The sequence below is a fragment of the Macrotis lagotis genome, chromosome 1, assembly GCF_037893015.1.
Source record: "Macrotis lagotis isolate mMagLag1 chromosome 1, bilby.v1.9.chrom.fasta, whole genome shotgun sequence".
NCBI lineage: Eukaryota > Metazoa > Chordata > Mammalia > Peramelemorphia > Peramelidae > Macrotis > Macrotis lagotis.
Window position 1 is genome coordinate 644295940 of NC_133658.1, and position 10650 is coordinate 644306589.

The following is a 10650-nucleotide window of genomic DNA, read 5'->3' on the forward strand; positions in this document are numbered from 1 at the left end:
ATATAGTGTCACAAAATAGTAGAACTGGAAGACATCTCAGAGAGTATCCAATCTAACCCACTCATTTTAGATAGGAGTGTGTGTGTGTGTGTGTGTGTGTGTGTGTGTGTGTGTGACATTCACACATGTTCACTAGACACAGGGGGGATTAAACACTTCTATAAGACATAGTTTTAGCCTTCAATAAGTTCAGTGGAACTTAATTAGAATATAGGGGGAAAATGCTTCTTATGGCACTGTAGAAGCACACCCATGCTGGGAGAGGGCAAGGACCTGAAACCCAAAGTGAAAAAAGTGTTGGAGAAAATTTTACAAGTGTGCCCATGGTAGAGTGAAAGGGCTACATGGGCAGGACTATTAAAGTTGTGATCAATGTTAACATTGAAAGTTCTGACTTGGGTCTGCTAATAAGAACAGAAGCCTTGAAACTTTATTCACAGGCAGGCAGACTTTTCTGCCTAGTTTGTCTCCAATACTGATTTAGTATTCTGCCATGCCTCTTTTGTATATTTGGGTGTCGAACCCTATTTAAAAGACTCCTGGAGGCCAGAGGCATTTCAGATCATGAGAAAGATTTGTGTTCCACTTATTTTATTAAAGGAAATCATGGATGCGTTAACAAAGTTTCATTAGATTAGATCTCTATTTCAGTTTCTTTTATTATAGATTGAACAATTTTAAATTCCATAATTTTTGTTGCCCTCCACCCAGAGGTTACCTCTTCATCATTGCTTCAAAGATGTTTGTCTCATAGGGAACCAAGCAGAGACAGCAAAGGAATGGTTTCTTTCCATAGGTAAGGGTCTGTCAGTTATGGCAAAATGTCTTGTGGACTTGTCTACCAGTGTACTAAAAGTAAAAGAGTTTGAAATTGCCACTCAAAATGGATGAATTCTGGGTCAGGGCTGGTATGTATTACTCATTGTGGTCAGCTTTTGGCCTCTTTATTGCCCAGCATAGAGTTTTTCATAACTTTAAGCAGCTGTTGTCTGAAGAATAACTCAGTGGATGGACACCCTGCCCTTCCATCCCATCCTACTGGAGAAAAAAGTTCCTGGACTGTTTGTGATGCTAGGCAGCTGGTATGTTAACTGTTTGGGAGCAAGACTCAGGTCCTGCTGCCTTATGGTAAGGATATGTACCACTTTGTCATCCATTTCTAGTAGAGTATTGTGGAATCCAATGGGAAGATGTGCCCAGGTTAAGTATAATACAAATGCCATTGTATAGGGAGAGTCATGGATCAATGAACAGCATCCTTTCAATGTGCTAATTCACCAGAGTGCACGAATATTTCCTTGTGACTTTTGCATCCACATCCAGTGACAGCAACCAATTCAAAATGGCCTTCATTGCAAGATCCTTCTAGTCAACTTTTTAGATCAGAGGGAGCCCCTGATGAAGAAAAAGACAGCAGGGGGTGGGGGTGGGGCACAAGTAAGAAACTCTAGGCTATAGGCAAGAGTGGCTATACTCTGGGGGAGCTGTTGTCTCATAGGAGATTTGAGGGAAATCATTCTACTAATGCTGTGATTGTCACAAATCTCACTGCATATTTGGAGCCTTAATCACCATGTATGAGCACAAGATTTTTTTCATGGTATTTTCTGGGATGACAACAATTATGATCAGTGGGGAGTAGAATTGGGAAAGCAATTGGTTAAGAAAATTGAGCCTGAGTTGGAATTAGATGTCCCGGTGACCTCTCATGATGCTTTCATCAATGGGTTGATCAGTTTTTATCAAGCAGCACTAAGTCTAAGTCATGAGGCAGATACTCGTGCCCCCTGTAACCCAAGCTTTTGCAGTGACCTTATCTGCATTGCAGTGACCACATAGCTCCTCCCTGCTCTGTCACATATAGATGCACTTGCCATCCCTTTATGAGGGCAGATCCTCCTTCCAATGTAAGGAAAACAAATCCCTTCTCATGAGGCCAGTTTAGTCTGGTCCTCAGTGTTATATGCAAACTGATGCCAACTCTCCTTTTCCCTGACACAGGTGTCCAGTTTTTACATATTTTTTCACAGCTGATCTATATAAATAAAGATGACTAGCAGGAGGAAAAAACTAAAAGAAAATAAGAAAGCAGAATTCAAGGGGATTTTCTCAAACCCAAACATTTCTTTCTATTCCAGTCTGGTCAAAGAAAGAACTCTGGGAGACATTTGATTTCTCTGGCTCTTCATTTCCTTACCTACAAAACAAGAAGGCACAACTGAGCCAAGACCTCAGTCAGTTTACAGAGCAGCCTGGCACACTTGACTACAAGGTATATACAACCTATGGAAAAGCAGAGGCCTAAAGAGAGTACCAACCAAGAATACTAGACTCCCAGATGGCAGAGTTTCAAATGGCTTTCACTCTCCTTCCTTTTAAGATAACTATTTTTGCAAACCTAAGAAGAACAATACCATTTATATAGTGTTTTAAAGCTTGCAAAGTATTTAATGTACATTACCTCATCTGATCCTCAAAACAACTCAATGAAGTAGGTCCTATAATTATCCTCATTTTATAGAGAATGAAACAGGAGCTGAGAGAGGTTGCGACTTTCCTTGCACTACAAAGCTGGCAAAAGTCTGAGGCAAGATTTTAACTCAGGTCTTCCTGACTATTCTCTACATCACCTAATATAACAGGTCAACCCAGAAAACACAAGAAGAGATTCTAGCTTTCTCTATTTTATTTCTGTTGCCTACGGGCACCCTCAGAATAGGGAAGTGGTAATGAAGTCCTCAGGGCTATAGTCCACAGCTGTTGTCTGAGCCTACAGCTCAGCTGTCCTAGCTTCCTTAATAATTTCACAAGCAAATAATATAATTGCTATTTTTGCAATTACGAGCTCCCATATCTCTCATTCTTTACAATTTGAAATCATTCTACATTTTATTTCTTCCCCTTTATTTCAGCTTCATTCTCTTGAACGTATCCCTCCCTGGGAGTTTCCCTTGGCTTTTGACCCAGATCATTCCCTCTCTCGATCTCATCTTCAATATATTCCTATCTGATGACTCCTTCCCCATTACTTATAATAATGCTCATTTCCCCATCCTTAAAAAAAACCTGAAATCCTTTATCTTGAGCTTTCTGCTCCTTCTAGTCATTCCTGGGGTGGTGGGATAGTGAATAGAGAGAGAAGCTCTTTAGTTGAATGCAAGGAAAACAAATTCCATCTCATGAGATCATTTCAGTCTGGTGGCTTTTTCAGTTTTCAATCTTCAATGTTACATGCAAGCTAATGTCTTCTCTCCTCTGCACAGCCTTTTGCCATTCTTCACAGCTAATTTCTATTTTTCTCTTTCTAAAAAGTTAAACTACCATAGAAAGAAGAGTCTACACTCTGCTTCTACCTCACCCCTCATCTATTTCTCAACTTCTGGCATTCTGGTTTCCTTATTGTGATGCCCCTACTGAAACATTTGTCTCAAAGTTCACCAATAATCTATTTACTGCTAAATCCATAAGGCTTTTCTCAATCCTCATCCTCCTTAACTTTTCTTCAGCTTTCAGCATTGTTGACCAATCCCTCACACTGGATACTCTCTCCTTCCTTAGCTTCATTGATAATACTCTCTCCAGACATTCTCATATCTTACTGTTCTTTGTGCCTGTCTCAAATAGACTTCTTAGTCTTCTGCACTGGTTCATTATCCTTCCTCCCTCAAAGCATAGGTATCTCACAGAGAAGAGGGGTCTTCTTCTCTCTCTCTCTCTCTCTCTCTCTCTCTCTCTCTCTTAATTTTCACTTTTAGTTATTTCATCTGTTCCCACAAATTAAATTTTTTCCCTAAAAGAATGATATATATATGCATATACAAAACATATACATGTACATTTATATATACATTACAGACACATAATATATATTATGTCTCCATGTCTCTTTTTCAATAATATGTAATATATATGTAATACATATAATATATTATGTGTATACATATACTTTATATATGTATATACATACATACATATATATATCCTTGATCTGTGATCTGGATTCCAGTACCCCATTTCTTGCCTGTGAATATTACCCTAATAAAAGAATTCTTTTCTAAAAGTTTTTAACATTTTTAATGACATATAAAGATAGTTTCAACATATATTTTCTGAAAGATTTTGAGTTCCACATTTTTCTACCTCTCTCCCTTCTCTTCCCCCTCCCCTTGACAGCAAGTAAGATACAGTTTGTACGTGTAAAGTCATGTTGAACTTATTTCTACATTAGTCATACTGTGAAAGAAGAATCAGAACAAAAGGGGGGGAAAGCCATGAGAAAGGAAAAAACCCCCCACAAAACCAATTTTTAAAAGAATGAACATAGTATGCTTTGATCTGTCCATGGTTCTTTCTCTGAATGTGGATGGCATTGTCCATCACAAGCCTTTCAGACTTGTCTTTGATCATTGTAATACACGAATTCTTAACATCTGTTTATAAAAAGTATTTTGATGCCTGTACATAGAAACAAACAATTAGTCTTGGAGTCTAGTCATCCGACCAGTTCTGAATTCACCTAATTAAATAAATAAAATAATAATAATAATAATAGTTGCTAGCAATTATATAGTACCTACTATGCACCAGATCCGGTGCTAAATGCTTCATCAATATTATTTCATTTGATCCTAACAACAATTCTATGATGTAGAAGATATTATCTCCATTTACATCTGATTCATATGTCTCCACCTCCACAAAAATAGTATGAAATACTTTACCCAAAGCTTTGCAAAAAATGAGGTATACTTTATTTACAGCATTCTCCTTATTTACTAGTTTGGCAATCCTGTCAAAAAAGAAAACGAAGTTGATCTGGCATGACTTCTCTTAATAAAGCAATTCTGGTCCTGGATTATTCACTGCTTTTGTTTCTAGTTCTTCACCAACCATCTCTTTTAGAATTTTTCCAAGAATTAAACTCAGTCTTTAATTTATAGAATCTAGTCTGTTACCTTTTTTAAAAAATCAGAAAAGCATTTTCATTTCTCCATTTGCTCTTGTGGGACTCTTTCCTATTTTCTACAGCCTTTCAATGATTATAGCTAATCATATCTGCCCATTTTTTTCAGGATCTGAAGAGATTTGGATGCATCAAGGATACTTAGGTGCTCTCCTACTATTTTAGTTATCAACTCTGTCATCTTTGTCCTGTCATTTCCAGTATAAAGACCATCCTCCTTTGTGGAGAAAAAAAAATTGTTGAGTGGCTCTATCTTCTCTTAGTTGTTGGTTATCATTTCATCCATCCCAAACAGGAATTATCCCATTCTTTGATCATTTTATACCAAATCTGCTGGGGGGGGTTTCTGATGTTCTTCCTTCTTGCTCTATCTGTTGCGTTTAATACCATTAACCACCTTTTCCTCCAGGATATTCTTCCTTTTTCTGTTTTCATTAAGCTACTCCCTCCTGGGAGTAATTCATATTATACCCATTACCCTGCCCTCAACTCTAGGGATTCTCCAAGACTTTATCCTAGATTCTCCCTCTAAATTCTTTATCTCTGTCTCTATTTCTGTCTCTCTCTCTATCCCTGTCTTTGTCTATCTCTCTGTCTCTTTCTGTCTCTGTCTGTATCTCTGTCTGTCTCTGTCTCTCTGTCTCTGTCTCTGTCTCTCTCTCGCTCTAATTTTGATGACTGTAGAAAGAGCTACTTTTTGAGTTCAGTCATATAACCAATTCTGAATCTATCTAATAAAATAGTTATACCCCAAATACCTCATAAATACCTCAGCAGCTCTCTTAGAAGGCTGAACTTACTGTCTTTACCCTCTTCTAAAATTCATTGTCAAAGTACCATCAACCTGGAGTAGTGGATAGAGCATAAGCCCTGGTGTTAGGAGGACCAGTGTTCAAATCTGACTTCAGATACATACCAGTTACATGACCTTCCTTTTATTGAGTTTGATGTATTTCCAGGATATCAAGTTTCAAATGTTCAACTGAGAATTAGTGATAGGATACTGAAGCTCTGAGAGGAGAATCAGGCTAGATATATAAATCTGGGGGTTAGCTACACAGAGATAATAATTAAAACTAAAGGAACTGCTGAGGTATATTTAAGGTATATCTATTTAATTAGATAGATTCAGAATTTATTTCCACAAAAAAGTGGGAGGGGGGGAAGGGAGGGTTGACCAGAGGCCAAGTTCCCCTTTCCGGCAGCTGGAGAAAGATTATACAGAGGTTAAGTTTCTCTTTCCAGTTGTTTCCTCTTTTTTCGTGAGCTAGAGTCTAAGTTGAGTAAGATGAGATTTTTCTTGGGAAGATGTGGGTGTGTATGTTTTAGTGGGGGGGAATATGACTGCTAACCACTAACCACAACTTTCTCTTTCTCAATACACTTTCTAGGTACAAAAGTCATCACCTATAAGCAAAGCCTTCTGGGTAGAATCAAGAAGCCTGGGAGAGTCTAAATAATCAGGTGACCCGTGTTCTACAATTAGATCATGTTCAAAACAAATTTCTGTTTTTTTATTCCTTTTTTTTTTGGTTATATAAATCAGCTCTCTAAATCTCTCCTGTTCTCTACCATCTGAAGAGTCAGGTGATATGATTTGGTATGCAAATTTTAATTTGGTATTGCAAATTAAATCATAGATGGCTAGATAATTTTGCCCTCAGTTTTCTTTGTATTTCAGATAATTAATTTTAACATCACAAAGTGCTGAATATGACTAAAAATGACTTATCAACAATTGCATCCTTGCTCCTAGGTTCCTAACCTCAATATTATCCTCCACTGCTCTTTTCCCCTCATTCCACTTCATTCAATGAATCACCAAATCTTCCCACTGTTACCTTTTGCAATGTCTCTCACATTTGACCTTTGTTCTATTCATATAGCTACCATCTTAGTTCAGATCCTCATCACCTCTCCTCTTGATTACTACAACATTATTAATTGGTCCCATTGATCTCATTTTACACCCTTATACCCATTGCCAAAGTAATTTTCCTTATGAGAAGACCTCACCTTGTCACTTCCTTCCCCATCAACTCCAGTGGCTTCCTATTGCCTTTAGAATAAAATATAAACTCCATTCATCTTTTGAAACCCTTTGGACTTGACTACAATCTACCTTTCTGGATTCACTGGACATTACTCACTTCTCATACTCTGAAATCCAGGGACTAAACTTGACCTCTCTGTTCCATACATAAGATTCTCCAGTCCTATCTCCAAGCTTTTCCACTAGCTTTCTCATGGAATGTATTTCCTCCTTACTTCCTGCTTCCTTGTAGTTCCTCCCTTCCTTCATTCTATAACTAAAAGAATGAACTGAAAAATGCATATCAAGTATTTAATAGTCTCTCAAATTACAAGGTAGGAGACAAAAGCATTTAAAGGTGGGGAACAACATATATATGTTTTAACTTCAAGTCAGATGGAAATGTCCCAGTATTACAGTGACAAAGCCCACAATAGTTGTCTTTAGCTTCAGCATCAGTTGACTCTGACGTCTAGCATTCCTTATGCCAGTGCAAGTCAGATAGGAAAAAGGGACCACTAAATTATACATAAGGACCATTGTGGGTCACGTATTGACTTAGAAAACCACGTGTACATAATTCTTTTTTTTTTTTACTAATGATCAACACATTAACTTCAGGTAGGAATTATGCTTCTATTTTACTTGTACCGCACTTGAGAGAGCTGTGGCCTGCACGTGATCTATGAGCCATATGATCAACACTTCTGCCTTACATTATTTTTATAGGACTATTACTTTGCTGTGCATTCATCTTTTGTGTATTTATTTTTAAAACGTAAGTTTAGATTGGTAAATACCCCATGCATCCACACCGGTCTCTTTAAGACAGATCTCATTTTCTTTCTCATTGCAATTGTTTCTCTTGTCTTCAGAATTTTGTTTTTTAATAGATTTCATGCTTCCCAGGTAGAGTTATCTGGAAATCTTTTATTTCATGGGATTCTACTTATCTTTCCTATGAATTCTTTGATCTATTTTATAAAAAACCTAGGGTGTATCTCAAACTATTCCCAGATTTCCTCTCTTCTATCACAAACTCTAAGATGGAGGAGTCATTTTTTCCCTGAATTTCCTATTATTTCCATATTTACCATCAACCAGTTCTTCTCTAATAGTGAGGTCAAATCCAGAATAGAATTTCCCCCTTTTTTGGTATCTTTTTCTTGAAGGATGAAATTATCCCTAAAATAACTCAACAAGCTATTTGTTGCTCTGCTTTTGGTAGAGAAAAGATATCCCTCAGAAGCCTGGATAATTGAAGCTCCCTATCACCGCTAACCCGTGATCTTTTGCCAAGCTTATGATCTGTTTTTCAAAATTCTCATTTTTTTCTCTTTCCTCTTCAGTTGGTCTATAGTTTACATCAATGACAAAACCACTTCTGTTCTTCTTCCATTTATCTTTATCCAAACCTTCTCCATCCATACTCCCCCTTCTCACTTCCTGGTTTCCTCATAGCTTCTTAATATACAGTACTATCCCAATTCCTTCTTTTCACCTACCCTGTTTCTCTGGAATAAAGTGTACCTGTCCAGAGCCACAATCTAGTCATAGTTCTCATCTCCCCAAGTCTCAGGGACACAAATGGGATCACATATTGTGTCAAATGTAATTCTACATCAAGTATACAAACTATTATTGGTTTATATAGTTAACCACAGCACATATTGTCAGTCCTAAGAAGCTTGGTATGGTCAGTTGATCACATATCACCAATCCTTCATGTGGTTAGAGCCATCTTGCTTATCAATCAGCTTCCTCACCAGAGACTTCTGTAAATCCTCATCATACTCCATTCTTCCAGCCTTTCCAGGGGTTATTCAACTGGATCACCAAATCTTTAAGTTGCCAGAAACTTGGACAGATCATCTACTTTAATCCTTCCCTAAACATGAATGTTCTTTGCAGCTGAGTGGTGCAGTAGATAGAACATGGAATTTGAACACAAAAGACCTGAATATGGATCTTTTCTCAAACATTTACTGACTGTATAACCCTGGGTAAATCACTTAAACTTTCTCAGCCTCCTTCTTCATCTATAAAATGGGGATAAAAATATTAGCACCTCCCAGGATTGTTGTGAGGATAAAACTAAGATGGCATTTGTAAAGTGCCTTGTGAACCTTAAAGTACTGTACAAATAAATGTTTGCTACCATAGTTAGTCTAGCATATCTGAATAGTGCTCTTTAGTTCTTCTTTGAAGACTTCTAGTGAAGAGGTACCTATCTCCTCCCAAGGCCTTTAGACAGCTCTAATTATTAGGAAGCCTTTCCTTAAATAAAATCTAAATGTGCTTCTTTGCAACTTCTATCCATTCCTCCTAGCTCTGCCTCCAGGGACAAGACCAAAACTAGTTTAATCCATCTTTCCACATACGCCAGTCCTTCAAATAGTCTGAAGGAAAATCACATGTCCCTCCTAATTCTTTTTTCCCCTCTGAGTTAAATATCTCTAATTCCTTCTGCCAATCCATATATGCCAGGTTCTTCCCCAAACTGGATGCCCCCTTCTGGTTCCTTCTCAGCTTATGATCATCCTTTCTAAAATATGATGCTTAGAACTGAGCACAATACAACAAATGTGACAAGTCCATTAGACCTTCCAGGTTTCCTGGAAAGGAATGCCCTGATGACCCATCCTGAAAGTTCTTTATTTAGCCCTTCTCTAAAAATTACTGTAAATATAACCTCCTCTCAGCCCCAAATGGCTATCAGCTGATGGAATTCATTAATGTGAGCAAGTAATTGTCTCTTTCTCTGTTTAATATTTAACATTTATAAAGCAGGTATTATTTCCTGGGAGGGAAACCTCACACATGACTAGGAACTTGGTTTTAAAATACTAATAATCCTGCCGGCAAAAAGTTTTCTTCCCACATTAAAAGAACAGTCTAAATCCAATGTAGATGCCTATGAATAGATATCAATTTGCCAAGGAATCTAGCTTCTAAAAAAATCTGAAATCAGATTCATTCCAAAAGTTTAGGTCTGGATCTTTAAAAATAAGTTCAGACTTATGTAGGAAATTGAGCATCTGCTCATGTTGTCCCTGCTATGTATTCAGTATAAAAATGGAGCGTTTACAGTAGCAACAATACCATCTCAGGTGTAGTGGACCCAATATACTTAGCTGAAGAGGATTTTTTGCAGCACTACAAATCAAGCAAATGCACCCAGCTTTTCTTCCCAGTCCACAGATAACCTCCACAGGATGTTTTCCATTTTTATCAAGAGTAAACTTCACACTTACAGTGTGACTACTGTCAGAATCTTGCAACCCTTGACTGGGACATATCTGAGAATGGGAAGGTCTCAGGTGTTGTCAGTGGTATGCCTGTCATTTACCTCATAACAAAGATTCTTCACCACTCAAGCCTTTGGTCTTTTCAGACCTCCAAGACCTCAGGCAGCTCAAAATACACACAAAGCCTCCTTAGGAATATATGCCAAACAGAGAAACCTGGAGAAAGCCACCACAGAGAGGCCTTACCTACTTTGTTTATTTTCTCTATCTCTTTCCTCCTTTCCCTCTTCTATATCTTCCTTTCCCTCTCTTTTCTTCCCCTCTTCTCTACAACTTTCCATCTCTCTCCCTCCCCTCTTTCTCCTCTTCTCCTATTTTCTTTTTCTTCCCAAATAAGGTTTTGTTCA

General features: G+C 37.7%; 1 pseudogene; it reads left to right on the top strand.

Annotated features, from left to right (window-relative positions):
• The first annotated feature begins 252 nt into the window (after positions 1–252).
• LOC141505916 (glucose-6-phosphate isomerase pseudogene) lies at positions 253–1839 on the top strand (annotated as a pseudogene).
• Positions 1840–10650: the final 8811 nt, after the last annotated feature.